Source organism: Arvicola amphibius, chromosome 12 (assembly GCF_903992535.2).
Source record: "Arvicola amphibius chromosome 12, mArvAmp1.2, whole genome shotgun sequence".
In the NCBI taxonomy this organism is placed as follows: domain Eukaryota; kingdom Metazoa; phylum Chordata; class Mammalia; order Rodentia; family Cricetidae; genus Arvicola; species Arvicola amphibius.
Window position 1 is genome coordinate 20,522,361 of NC_052058.2, and position 12,140 is coordinate 20,534,500.

The window sequence follows — 12,140 nt, forward strand, 5'->3', positions numbered from 1 at the left end:
ATATTTAGGGACAAAGCCCTGCTCATAAAAGGTGTGTCAACCTCAGAGAAATCAAACTCTCAATAAAAAGCAGGTAGAGGCTGAAATCCAGCTCAGAATGCAATTGTCAAGACCAGTGTCCCCAGGAAGGGTGCAGTCCTTTCTCTGCTTTTTCCTGAGTAAATGTGAGTGTATTGCAGAGTTTAATCATTGGAAATAAGAATTTCCAGAAGTGGGTGGTAAGACTACATTCTGGTGTTGGCCGCAGTAAGAAAATGTCACTTCCAGTTCTAGGGTGAAATAAGGTCAGGGAAGTTGTGAGAACAGGAGGAACATGCCCAACAACAAAGCAAAGACAAAAAATTAAGAGAGTGGTTATGAGCCTCAGGGAAGGCTCCCTGAGGTGTTGGTTACCTTTCTGATTGCTATGACAACATATTTAGCAAAAACAACTGAGAAAAAGGAAGGTATGGGTTTGCTTACAGTTTAACTGTAGAGGAGGGTGAGCTGGCTGATCACAGCCTAGCTGCAGCAGGAAGTGGGGAACGATATGTGCTGTTAGGGAGCTCTCTTTCTCTTCTCATATTCCGTCCACAGTCTTTGCCGATGGAGAGCTGCCACATTACAACTGGTTTAAAAAAATAAAAACTCCCTCCAAACATGCCCTCCTAAATGATTCTTGATCCTGTTAGATTTATAACCAATATCAATAATCTGGGCAATAACCTAACAGGGAGAAAAGGAGCAAAGAAGGGTGGAAATAGCAGCTATAATGAAATAAGAGCTGAAGATAAATGTTGCTGTCTCCTTGGAAGTTTGTGTAATAAATGACTCCAGTCCAATAATGTGGGAAAGTGGAGATTAGTGGGTCATGTTTAGGTCATGAAGACTTTATCAGTTCTCATAAATGAATTGATACTACTATAAAAATGGTCTTTGGGTATGATTTCCTGGGGTTTTTTGTACTACTACTATAGGAGGATGTACAGTATCAAGCATAGGGACTCCGCTTGGCTTGGATTTTACACCCACCCCTCTTCTAAGAATACACCAGCAGCTTCTTAGCCTTACCTGCACATGCTATGAAAACAAACCCCTCTATCAACAATGCACCTATAAACCAATTGGCAACCTAGAATCCTGAAGTGTATCAGGCTTCAGACATATGTATTTCAAACAATGAAAATAAGTCGCTCTCCTAGCAATTCTTTAGTGATATATATCCAAGAACATGTCCAATACTAAAAGGGAAGGTCTAATCCAGGCCAGACTGGTTTTGGTGCATGTACGATGAGACAAACTCTGTCCTATTTACCACCTTATGGCCTACATGTAATTGAGCATGCATGCAATTTATATTAGATGTATCATGAAAAGATACCTTTGCAGTAAACAAAATCCTATTGAACCCAAACCTAGCAATTAAAATAAAGAATCACCTGTGTTGTGTCCCTTGGACAACCAATCTACCTCTCTTCAAGTCCATAGCAGTAATTCTCAGACAATAACTGTTATCTTGAGTATCTTCATTTATATGCCCTGTTGTTCCTCTTGACTTCATATTCCTTTCTAACCTGCGATACTCCTTAACTTTAAGTAGAGTTTGCTCCATAATTTGAAATCTGGATAGGCCTTAATTTCAATGGGATGTCAAGAATCTGAACACGCTAAGCTCCAGTGTCTTAGAGTTTCTATTGCTGAGATGAAACACCATTGTAGTCTAAAGCTACTTGTTCATTTCTGGCTGCCCAGCCCCAAAATAATCACAGAGGAACTATATTATTTGCAATAATACTGTTTGTCCAATAGCTTAAGTGTATTTCTAGCTAGCACTTATATGCTAAATCAACCCATCTCCATTAATCTATGCATCACCACAAGGTCATGGCCTACTGGTAAAGTTCCGGTGGGCTGTGGTGGGGGCGTCTGTCTTCTGCAGCAGCTATGTGGCTTCTTTTTGACTCTGCTTACTCTCTCCTCCTCTGTCTGGTTGGAATTCCTGCCTTGCCCTATTCTGCACTGCAATAGGCCCCAAACAGCTTCTTTCTTAACCAATAGCATTCACAGCATACAGAGGGCAATCCCACATCAAACCATGACCAAAAGCAAGTTGTGGAAGAAAGCTTTTATTTGGCTTACACTTCCATATCACTGCTAATGATTGAAGAAAGTCAGAACAGGAACTCATAACAGCAGAAACCTGGAAGCAGGAGCTGATGCAGAAGCTATGGAGGAGTGCTGCTTACTGGCTTGCTCTTCATGTCTTGCTCAACCTGTTTTTTGTTTTGTCGTTTTGTTTTTGTAGAACCCAAGACCAACAGCCCAAAGATTGCAGCACCTGCAATAGGCTAGGACCTCCCCGATCAATCACTAATTACAAAAATGCCTTACAGCTGGATCTTAAGGGAAGATTTTCCTCAATTAAGGTTCCATTATTTCAGATAACTCTAGCTTGTGTCAAGTTGGCATAAAACTTTCCAGCACATCTGGTAACACAAATTCAACAAGAAATCTCATTAAATTCCAAAGTCTTTAGTTTTTGGTTTCCGAACATCCAGAACTTGTGAGGAATAAATATTTGCTTTTTATAAGTTACCCCATTTGTGGTCTTCTCATATAAAAATACAGAGCAAAAAGGGTAGGAAAGAATGCATTTTTCACAAAAGGTGTGGACAGATTATAACTCTGACAAATCTGAAATTTGTGTTTCTCAATGCTATTCCACAAAGATGAGAACAATGGTGCCAAATGCACAGCGGAAGAAGCTGGCCCGGGTGCCACAAAGTTCACATAAGGACTCAAACCCTCGCTCTCTAAGCCAAAGTCCTGTTATTCCACTCAAAGTAGAGAGAAAACCCACTAGAACTGTTGTGATTTCTTTTGAAGTTTCAGGCAAAAGGAAAAGTAGAACATCTGCTGCAATCGTGGCCCTACGGTTAAAGTGATAACCGGCTGCTTTTGCATGGATTTGAGTTCCACTGCATAAAAGGGAATCCTGGCTGGAACTCTGCACATGGCTAGAACCTCATGGAGCAGGGATAGGCTCCAGAAAGGAATATCCTGCTTTTGTTTTACTCAAAGACATATTGTCAAACTGCCATAAGAATACTTATGTACATTAGAAAATAAAAGCTCCTTTTGGAGCTGTTAGTAATGTTAATAAAAGAATTTAGAAATAGACTCTGAAGGAAGCTTTTAGAAAATTTCATGAGCATTTCAGAGAAAAACAATCAAGCATGTACTCTATAAACCTAGGTAACTGGTAGAAGGAGGAAGATGGACAAAGGGAAAAAGATAACAGCATGCCTTTCTGATTTTTGGTCGAAAAAAGCCATGAGCATCAGCAGGTTGTTTCACAGCCAAAAAGGAAGCAGGTCTAAGGGGAAGAGCAAAGCACAGAGAGTGTTATAGAAAGTGTTTAGACTTTGGGCCACTATTCAAAGTAAAGAGATAGAAAGGAAAAAGGAAAAATTATGTTCTATAATGTTAGAACCTAGAAAAACAGGAAGGTTCAGGCTTCACAGTGTTACAAGATAGGTTTAATATAAGTGGCTGCTTCAAGGAGGGACTTCAATAAATACAAGTCTTTCATCACATTAAGAAAATAATTAATCCTGCCCTCTTCTTTGCACACCTTTGAATAAATCAGATTTCCCCGAGTAGTAGTTTCCTGGTCAGGTGACTGATAGGCCCTGATGTGTAGGGAGCTTGAAGTTCCTTGTGTCCATAGATATCCAGAAAAACAGGATAGGTAAGCCCACAGGATTATCTTCTCAAAAGAATGCATTTAAAACCTGTTTTTTTTTTCATTAAGAAATCTGGGGATTGGAGATAATTAATACCCTGGTGATCTGTGTTACCTATTTGTCCAGGCTATATCCAGCTCCTATAACCAGGACCAGAGATGGCTAGTAATCTAAGTGACCATTAAATACTTGGGCTCCCTAAGTTCCCACAAAGACCAGAGATAGCTAATGGCCCAGATGGTTTCTATGTTATCTGTATGATGGAGTCTAGGCCAGATCCTTCCCTGGAACCTTAAGCTAATGTAGGTGGCCTATCCCCAGAACCTATTATCTTCTTGGAAGAAATGGCATGTACCTTATGTTGAGTTTCAATGTAATTATGCTTCCTTGTGCACAAGGGATTATATTGGTACCAGGAAACTTTGCCCCCAAACTATACTGTGCTTAAATATGTTGGAAATAACCTGCCTATCAGCAGACCCCTAGAGGTTTGATTGAGGTTGACAAAGTCAATCTGAACAAGTTTTCAGTCTCACCTCTTCACAGATTGCTGCCTGTTTAGACGCCTGCAGAGACTCCAACATCAGTGGTTGGATTAATTCATAATGGAAGAAACAATGCTATATAATTTTCTGATCTTTGAAGCAAATCAAAACATCTCTTCACTCAGGCAGAAGTATAACTTAACCATACTTTTAACCAGGAAAAAAAAATGGCTTTCCTTTAGTGGACCTCTACAAAACCTGGATTGTTCTATCTTTTCATATGTTTTTTTTTAAATCCTAAGGACAAATATTTATATGTTAACTTTCATAGGGCTACCAGAGAAGTAGGACATGGGATCCAAAGCTATCCATAAGGGAGGGGTCCAGTGAACTCTAAGCCTGCCACTCCCCATAGCACTGATGTTTAGCCTTGTTTCTTCTCTATTGCTGTCATAAAGCTCTCTGAACAAAAGCTACTTGGGAAAGAAAGGGTCTATTGGTTTACACTTTCAGGTAATAATCCAGCATTGAGGAAAGTTGGGCCAAGAACTTAAGGCAAGTACTCCAAGAAGAAACAACAACAAAATGCTCATCTCTGGCTTTCTCTCTTGCTTTCTCCCTTGATCGTGTTTAGCTTAACAATTTTTATATAACCTAGGACTATATAATACCTTCATAATGGTGTTACCCACTGGGTTAGGTCCTGGCACATCAATTTATAATCAAGGCGATCTCTCACAGACATGCCAACAAAACAACCCACTGTAGGCATTTCCTCCACCGAGGCTTCTCCTCTAAGATGATTGATTCTAGTCTGTGTTGACAATTAAAATGAAGCAGGGCACATGGTCAGAGAATCCGCTTTGTCAAGTAGAATGACCCTTAGTGCAAAGACTCATAAACGGTCAAACAGCTGAGATAAATCACTGTTGGGAACTTAGCCCCATGTATCCCATTTCTATCACTTCCTCCAATGCTCAGAAAATATTGCTGATGGGAGGGTGATAAAGAATACAAGAGCTGGGAGCTGGGGAGAGTGCTGCAAAGTGCTATGTGCTAAACATGATCTGGCTGTTGCATTCATGAAATCATAGGCCACCTGTAGAAGAAGAACATGAGATTTGTCTTACTCAATATTCCACCATAGCAATGGAGAGGCTTGGGTATTCCTAACACACTCTGGAGAGCCATTGCTAGTGGCTTCTGGAGCAGCAAGTCAATTTCTTCAAGGGCTTAGTCACTGGTTAGTTGTCTACGACTCAGGAAATAATGCTCAGCCATTGTTACCAGGCAGCCCTGAGTAAACTCAGAGAGTGACAGAAGTCATACAGGAAAGCAGGAAGGAAAATTATTGAAAGAAGCAGTTCAGTAGAATGAGAGGGTGATCAGAAGGGCATTGGGAGTATATGTGATCAAAATAAAATCTATAAAAGTAAGACATTTTAAATTCTAAATTAATATTCTTCAGAAAGGAAAACAAAACTATAGCCTGCTATAAACTGCAGAAAATGAACAGATGAGATAGGCATTCAAGCAGAAAAGAAGGATTGCCACCGTTGGGGAAAATGAGTCTAGATACAGATATACCATCAGCAGCTGGAGGCATCCAGCTGAGCAAACATAACGAGGCCACATTAGCTTCTGCTTCTGAACTTTCCTCCTCTCTTACTAGTGCAAATTACACAAAGATGGTATTAAAAAGATCCTTAAAAACATCAAGCATGTTAATATGCCTTCCATGACTTTTATTGGCCGTTTTTTTTTCCCATTTTCTTGTCATATGTAAAGACTAGGCAAGCATGGATTGCTAGCATAGCAATCTACGTCCTCTGCTCACTACCAAGGGCAGTCAGGATATAAGTTTTCCTTAATTAAATCTTGGCCTAGCTACCAACCTGGGGTGACCTGCTTTTCTCTTTGGTCTGATCTTTCTGTATGATGGGATGCCTCTCAAAATGTTTGCTAGTCCCTAAAAGTCAAGACAAATACATTTTTAGTATGTTTTTTCTTCATATATTAAAATTTCAGCAGTATGGTGTGAGCTACAGCATTGCCCTGAGCTATTTTTTTAGTGACAATGATTTATTTACTGCACACTGAGGACACATTTCACAAGAAATGACTAGAGATAGGGAAAACATGAGGAATCATGGGACTTCTTGCCATGTGTACTTGACCATCTAACCCCTAAGTGAGGACATTTTCTAACCTCTTTCTGAACTCTCTAATACCCTGCTGTAGCCCAGCTCAACATAACCAAATTCATAAAAACACTAACTCAAAGCCTGTAAAGAAACTTGAACAGTCACCATTATTTGTGGCTCTCACTCTACATCCTTTTGGGCTTTCCCTTGACTTACTTCTGCTTCAGTAGAGGCTTCAGATGGCTCCAACTGCATACTTCAAGCATCTCCTCTAAGGTTCTGCCTGGGATTAAAACAGTTAGTTTTCTTCTTCCCTGTAGGCGCTCTCAGATTGATTGCCTATATTACCCGCCTTTGGACATTCTTTTCCAGATAGAAAAAAAGTGAGAATCCTTTTCTTCCTGAGCTTTGAGAAGGTGTTTCCTGTTGCAGAAGCCCTCATAAAAACTGCCATAACAATTAATGATAAATGATCCAAGTTCTTATTGCAAGCAGTTCTTCTTGAGTGCCTTTTTCTGCAAATGGACAAATATGCTGGGAGATTGGGAACTGTGGCTCCTTAATTAACAGCTACTAGGCTATCCCTTGTTGTCCTGGCCCATTTGCCCAAAAAAACTACCTCCCAAATACATTTATGGACTAACCTTATAACCAACACTGATTGCATAATCTAAAGATGTTTTGAGAGAATTGCACAATTGCAGCTCATGGCTTTAACTTCTGAAAGCACACCTCAGCAAAGCTTTCACAAACACTGGGTATTAAATGTTTACTATACAAACATTGGGCAACACTAAGTGCCACTGCAACCATTTTCACACAGGGGCCCAAGAGATGGGATTTACCCATGATGCCTAGCAAAAGAACACCTGTGATTGATGTAAGCTGATGTGGAATCCCCTCTGTAAACTGTGATTACCATTAATGAATAAAGAAACTGCTTAGGATGTATAGCAGGGCAGAACTTAGCTAGGCGGGAAAATCTAAACGGAATGCCGGGAATAAGAAGGGTGAAGTCAGAGAAAAGCCATGTAGCCCTGCCAGAGTCAGATGGAACTTTACCCAGTAACATAGATTAATAGAGATGGGTTAAATTAATATGTAAGGGTTAGCCGATAAGAAGTTAGAGCTAATGACCAAGCAGTTATTTAAGTAATATGGTTTCTGTGTGATTATTTCAAGAGTCTGGGCAGCTGGGAAACAAACAAGCAGCCTCCTCCAACAGTAAGCAGAAACCCTCACTTTGATATATACTGTAACTGGTCCAGACACTGCTCTCTGTATAATCAGGCTGTTCAGGTTGAAGTAAGCAGGAAGAAACTCTCCTCTGGTGGGTCTTACAGAAGCACAAAGGTCCTATGAAAGGCTTCTCGGTAGCTTCTTTTCTTGGCTGTTTTTAGTAGTGGGGGCAGATTTGGTTACATGAAAACAATTAGCAGCAGAATGGCAGTCATGGCTCGGGCAGTGATGCAGCAGTGGCATAGGCTGTCACCAGGCTAAACTGCAAAGGTGGCCAGGCTACTGGACAACTGCAGATACAGCTAGGTACTTTGAGAGAGTTGTCAGGACAGAAAGAAAGGGGACAGTAGGAGAAAAGGAGACGAGTAAAGGACTAGCCTGGGAAGAGCCAGAAAAGAGAAACCACCAGTGTTGGTCATTAGGGCAGTTCCTGATAAAGGTCAAGCCTTTAGAGCAGTGGTTCTCAACCTTCCTAGTGCTGTGACCACTTAATCCCGTTCCTCGTGTTGCAGTGAGCTCCAACTTTAGTTATTTCGTTGCTACTTCATAACTATAATTTTGCTACTGCTATGGATCTTTATGTGAATGTCTGATATGTATGGAATCTGATAAGCAACCCCTATGAAAGGGTGATTCGACTCCCCAAGGGTTGTGACTCACAGGCTGAGAACAATTGCTTTAGAGCCAAAGGTGCCAGACACCTCAGACCTGGGCACTTCAACACTAAACCCTGTCAAGGACTGATAAATCCCGACACCTATGGTTGCCCTGATATTATGATGCAAGGCTGTCTTTCCATCTCTTCAAGAGTTTAAGTCTTGAAGAGCTAAGGGTGTTAAGACCCTAGGTCTACACAAGAACTTAAACTTATACAGCTAAGTGCCTGATATCTAAGACCACCAAGAAAAAACACTTGCCACTGCTCCTCTGGCCTGCAACATACTTAAAATTATCAAAGGTAGAAAGAGCCAGAAGCTGCCCAAGGCTAGCACTTGAAAAGCAACTTGATGCCCATAATTTCTATCCAGGTAAATCTGCTAACCCCGGAGAGTATTAATCACCCAGCCATGACATCATCCTATTTACAGACCAGCTGGCAGGCTCCCACCATCATCTACTGCTAGATGGCATTTGTTCTATGGCTCAGAATTTCACCAGTTCTGAATCCTTAAGTTCTCCATAGAAAAGCACAGCAAAACAAGTATTATTTAGGCCCATGATCTTAATCAAAACAAAAAGCTTTTCTACCATTTCCAAGGCCCCAATTCATCCTATGCCTACCCCATAAATAATGTAGAAACAATGAGGAAGCATTAACTTAATTAGCTTAATTTTGCAATCAAGAGGGCAGATAATGCCAGATTGCTTTCTATGTATTCGAGGTTGGAGCTTGGAGTCGTCTGTATGTAACAACATTATTCTTTGCAAGCCCAGACCTTGGGAACCACTAATGAACAAGTGGATACTACAGAACGACTTAACCCAAGAGCTATCTCGTCTCAGGTTTTCTTTGAAACCCGTTCAAGTGCAGCTGGCAACTGACACGGCCAAGTTCTCCTGCTACCGTCTGCATCCCAAGCAGGAAAGAAAGTGGCTGGGCGACTTGGCTTTTTAAAGCTGAGGCTTCACCTTCATTCAGAGGAATGTAAATTCCTAGGGACTCACCTGTAAGTTTGTGTACACGAAGGTTGCAAATCTGAATTTTGTACCTATGAAGATTTATAAGAAGAATCCTGAGTGTAACTAACTCTCTTTGACTTTTTTTGGTAATTTAATGTTTGCAGGAAGACAACTCTTAAGTTTCGCTTTCTGAGGAAATTGAAAGCTATGAACATTGGTAACAGACAATCTCACTGTTTTATCACTCCTGCCACAAAACAGCACAGGAGAAGACACTCAGTACTATTCAGCCCGTGCAGTGGCTCTAACCAGGGTCTTTTTCTTATTCTTTCTGTAAAAAGTTTATTTCCTTGGAATTTCAGGAGATTTCAAAATCCTCTGGTTCACTTTCCAACAGATTTACTAGTTTTTACTATTTTAACTTCTTCTGACACCCATCCGTCTCTCTCTCTCTCTCTCTCTCTCTCTCTCTCTCTCTCTCTCTCTCTCTCTCTCTCTCTCTCTGTGTGTCTGTGTGTGTGTGTGTGTGTGTGTATGTGTGTGTGTTTGAGAGAGAGAGAAAACCACACACACACACACACACACACACACACACTAATTGCTTTCTACTCTACAAAATCTGGACAGCACTGAACGACTTTCTCAAGAGGTGAGTCCTGCCCTGCTCTCTGTGGAGACTGGATACTCTGTGAAATACACAAGACTACAGGTAAAATTTTTGTGGATCTTTTGGTTGAGAGAGAAGGAGGCAGAGCTGGTGCCAGCTGCAGTCAGCAATGAACCCACAGTAGCTGGATTGGGAAGATTCTTTCAGGAAGATGGCAGACATATTTATTCCTCCAGCACAGAGACATATTTCAGATTATAAAACAAACTTTTTAGAAGTAAGCCTGAATAACTGAATAAGGAGAAGGAGGCTTTGTTCATCTTGGCTAGGGAGTGCTTAGAACCTGGTGGCTTTGATGAGCGACTGAGTAAAAGACAAGTTAGTGACAAGAAAAAATCCCCATGAAATAACATTCGGTGAAAAGTGCATCAGGTCATCAAGCTGCACCATCTAGGATTCCCATAGCAAACAACACAAGGATCAACGGGTGCGTGTGGTAGAAAACGTCTCCAATTTATAGTTGCTGCAAACACAGTGTTTCAGTGATTTCATAAGCACATTTAACGCCCTTCATTCACTTCTACATCAGGTGGAAAGGTAGCATTTTAGACTTTGTCGGCCTGTGCTATCCTGAAAGTTAATTTGTTTTGTTTGTTTTCTTTTTCTTAGTTTTCTTTGTTTTTATTTTCTAGTGGTAAGATGCAAGAAATAGTGGGAGAGCTAAATATAAATAGATACATACTTTCAGAAAGTTCTGAAGACTCCCTACGTACTGTGGTATGCCCATCTTGTGTACTTGTACAGAAGTTTTTAAATGTTGGTCTCAGAATCGTACACATATGAAATCAATACTGCTAAGTTTATCATTATGTTGTGCAGACTTTCTAAGTCTTTACATTACTTCATTTAGTAATTGAGGTATGCATTCTTAAATCGACAATGAAAATTTGGTTTTTATAGCTGTTATTACACAACTCTATTATTAAAGCTGCTATTTCTAGGAGGTAAACTATAATAATTTGTTGAGTTTTATAAGAATTTTTATCTTTAGTTCTAATTAATACAATGCTAGTACAGAAAAATTGGGTTTTATTTGTTAATAAGCACAGGATTTATTTTAAAAACCACCTTTGATGAATGTCTTATTAGCAACAACATTTAACTACATATGTTTAAAAAATTTGACAAAAGATGCTAATTAACTGATTATATTAGATCCTTATGAGTGGGTTAATAACACATTTTTCTAACTTCTATTATGGCCATTTCTTTCATGGTATGTCTCTACTTCGTGCCTTTTCTTTATATCTTGTGACTGACAATTGAAGGTAGAAACATTAAATGAGCTTAAATTCTTGCCTCCCTCAGTGACCCTGTTGATACCCTTCCTGTCTCTTCTCTCTCTGAGGAGGGTTTCCCACCTAAAGCAGAGCTACAACTGGGAAACTTTGGTTTTCACTCTGCTTAGGTTTTACTCTGAGGCGCTCTCAACTTTACATACCGTTCTCTTATCATGCTTCCCACAGTTGTTTCCTGTGTACTTTCTCATTTGAAACTACTGAATGTCAGAAAATATTCTTGAGACTTTGTTCTTCAAGTGTAAATTTATCTAAGTTAAAACACTTTCTCATTTTCTATTTTACTCAGTGTCAATTGAGGGCATCTCTTTGTGCCACTGGGGCTGAATATGTTTTGATATCCAGGACTTGCTGACAGAAGATGTGTTTAAACACAAATAGCCCAAATACTACATTATTGGACACTTTGTTAAAATTGTGATCACTACTCCAAAATCAAAAGAAATAACTTTTCAACAGCAAAAATATGAGTGTTCACATGTAAGCAGAATGAATAAAATGTATCAAGATATCAAGATCTCCTGTCATGTCACATCAGCTTATATTTTGGAGTAAGAATGTTATCAAAAGCCACAAAATCAATAAAACCTTCACATTATTAAAAATAATCTGGCATCTTAGGTCAGTAGTTTGACGTAAAGATCATTCCACTGATTTGCTGAAAGGAGATTGTTCTTGAGAGTGAGCTTTAATCTGCTCCTTGACTCTCTGCAGATGAGCAGATATTTAGGCATAAAAGTTGGCACTGACTCACCCTCTGTAACATTCTTCATAGTCGCTTCCCTGTGTGTCTTTGTAGAACTGCCTGTCATATTCTGGGCCTTTTCAGTCTGACAATGCTGTTCAAAAAAAGAAGTTAATAGTCCTAGAATATTTAGCACCCTGATTAGAATATTACACACACACATGCACATATATCCCATGACAAATATTGGTTACAAATTTAAGCAGATATTGGAATC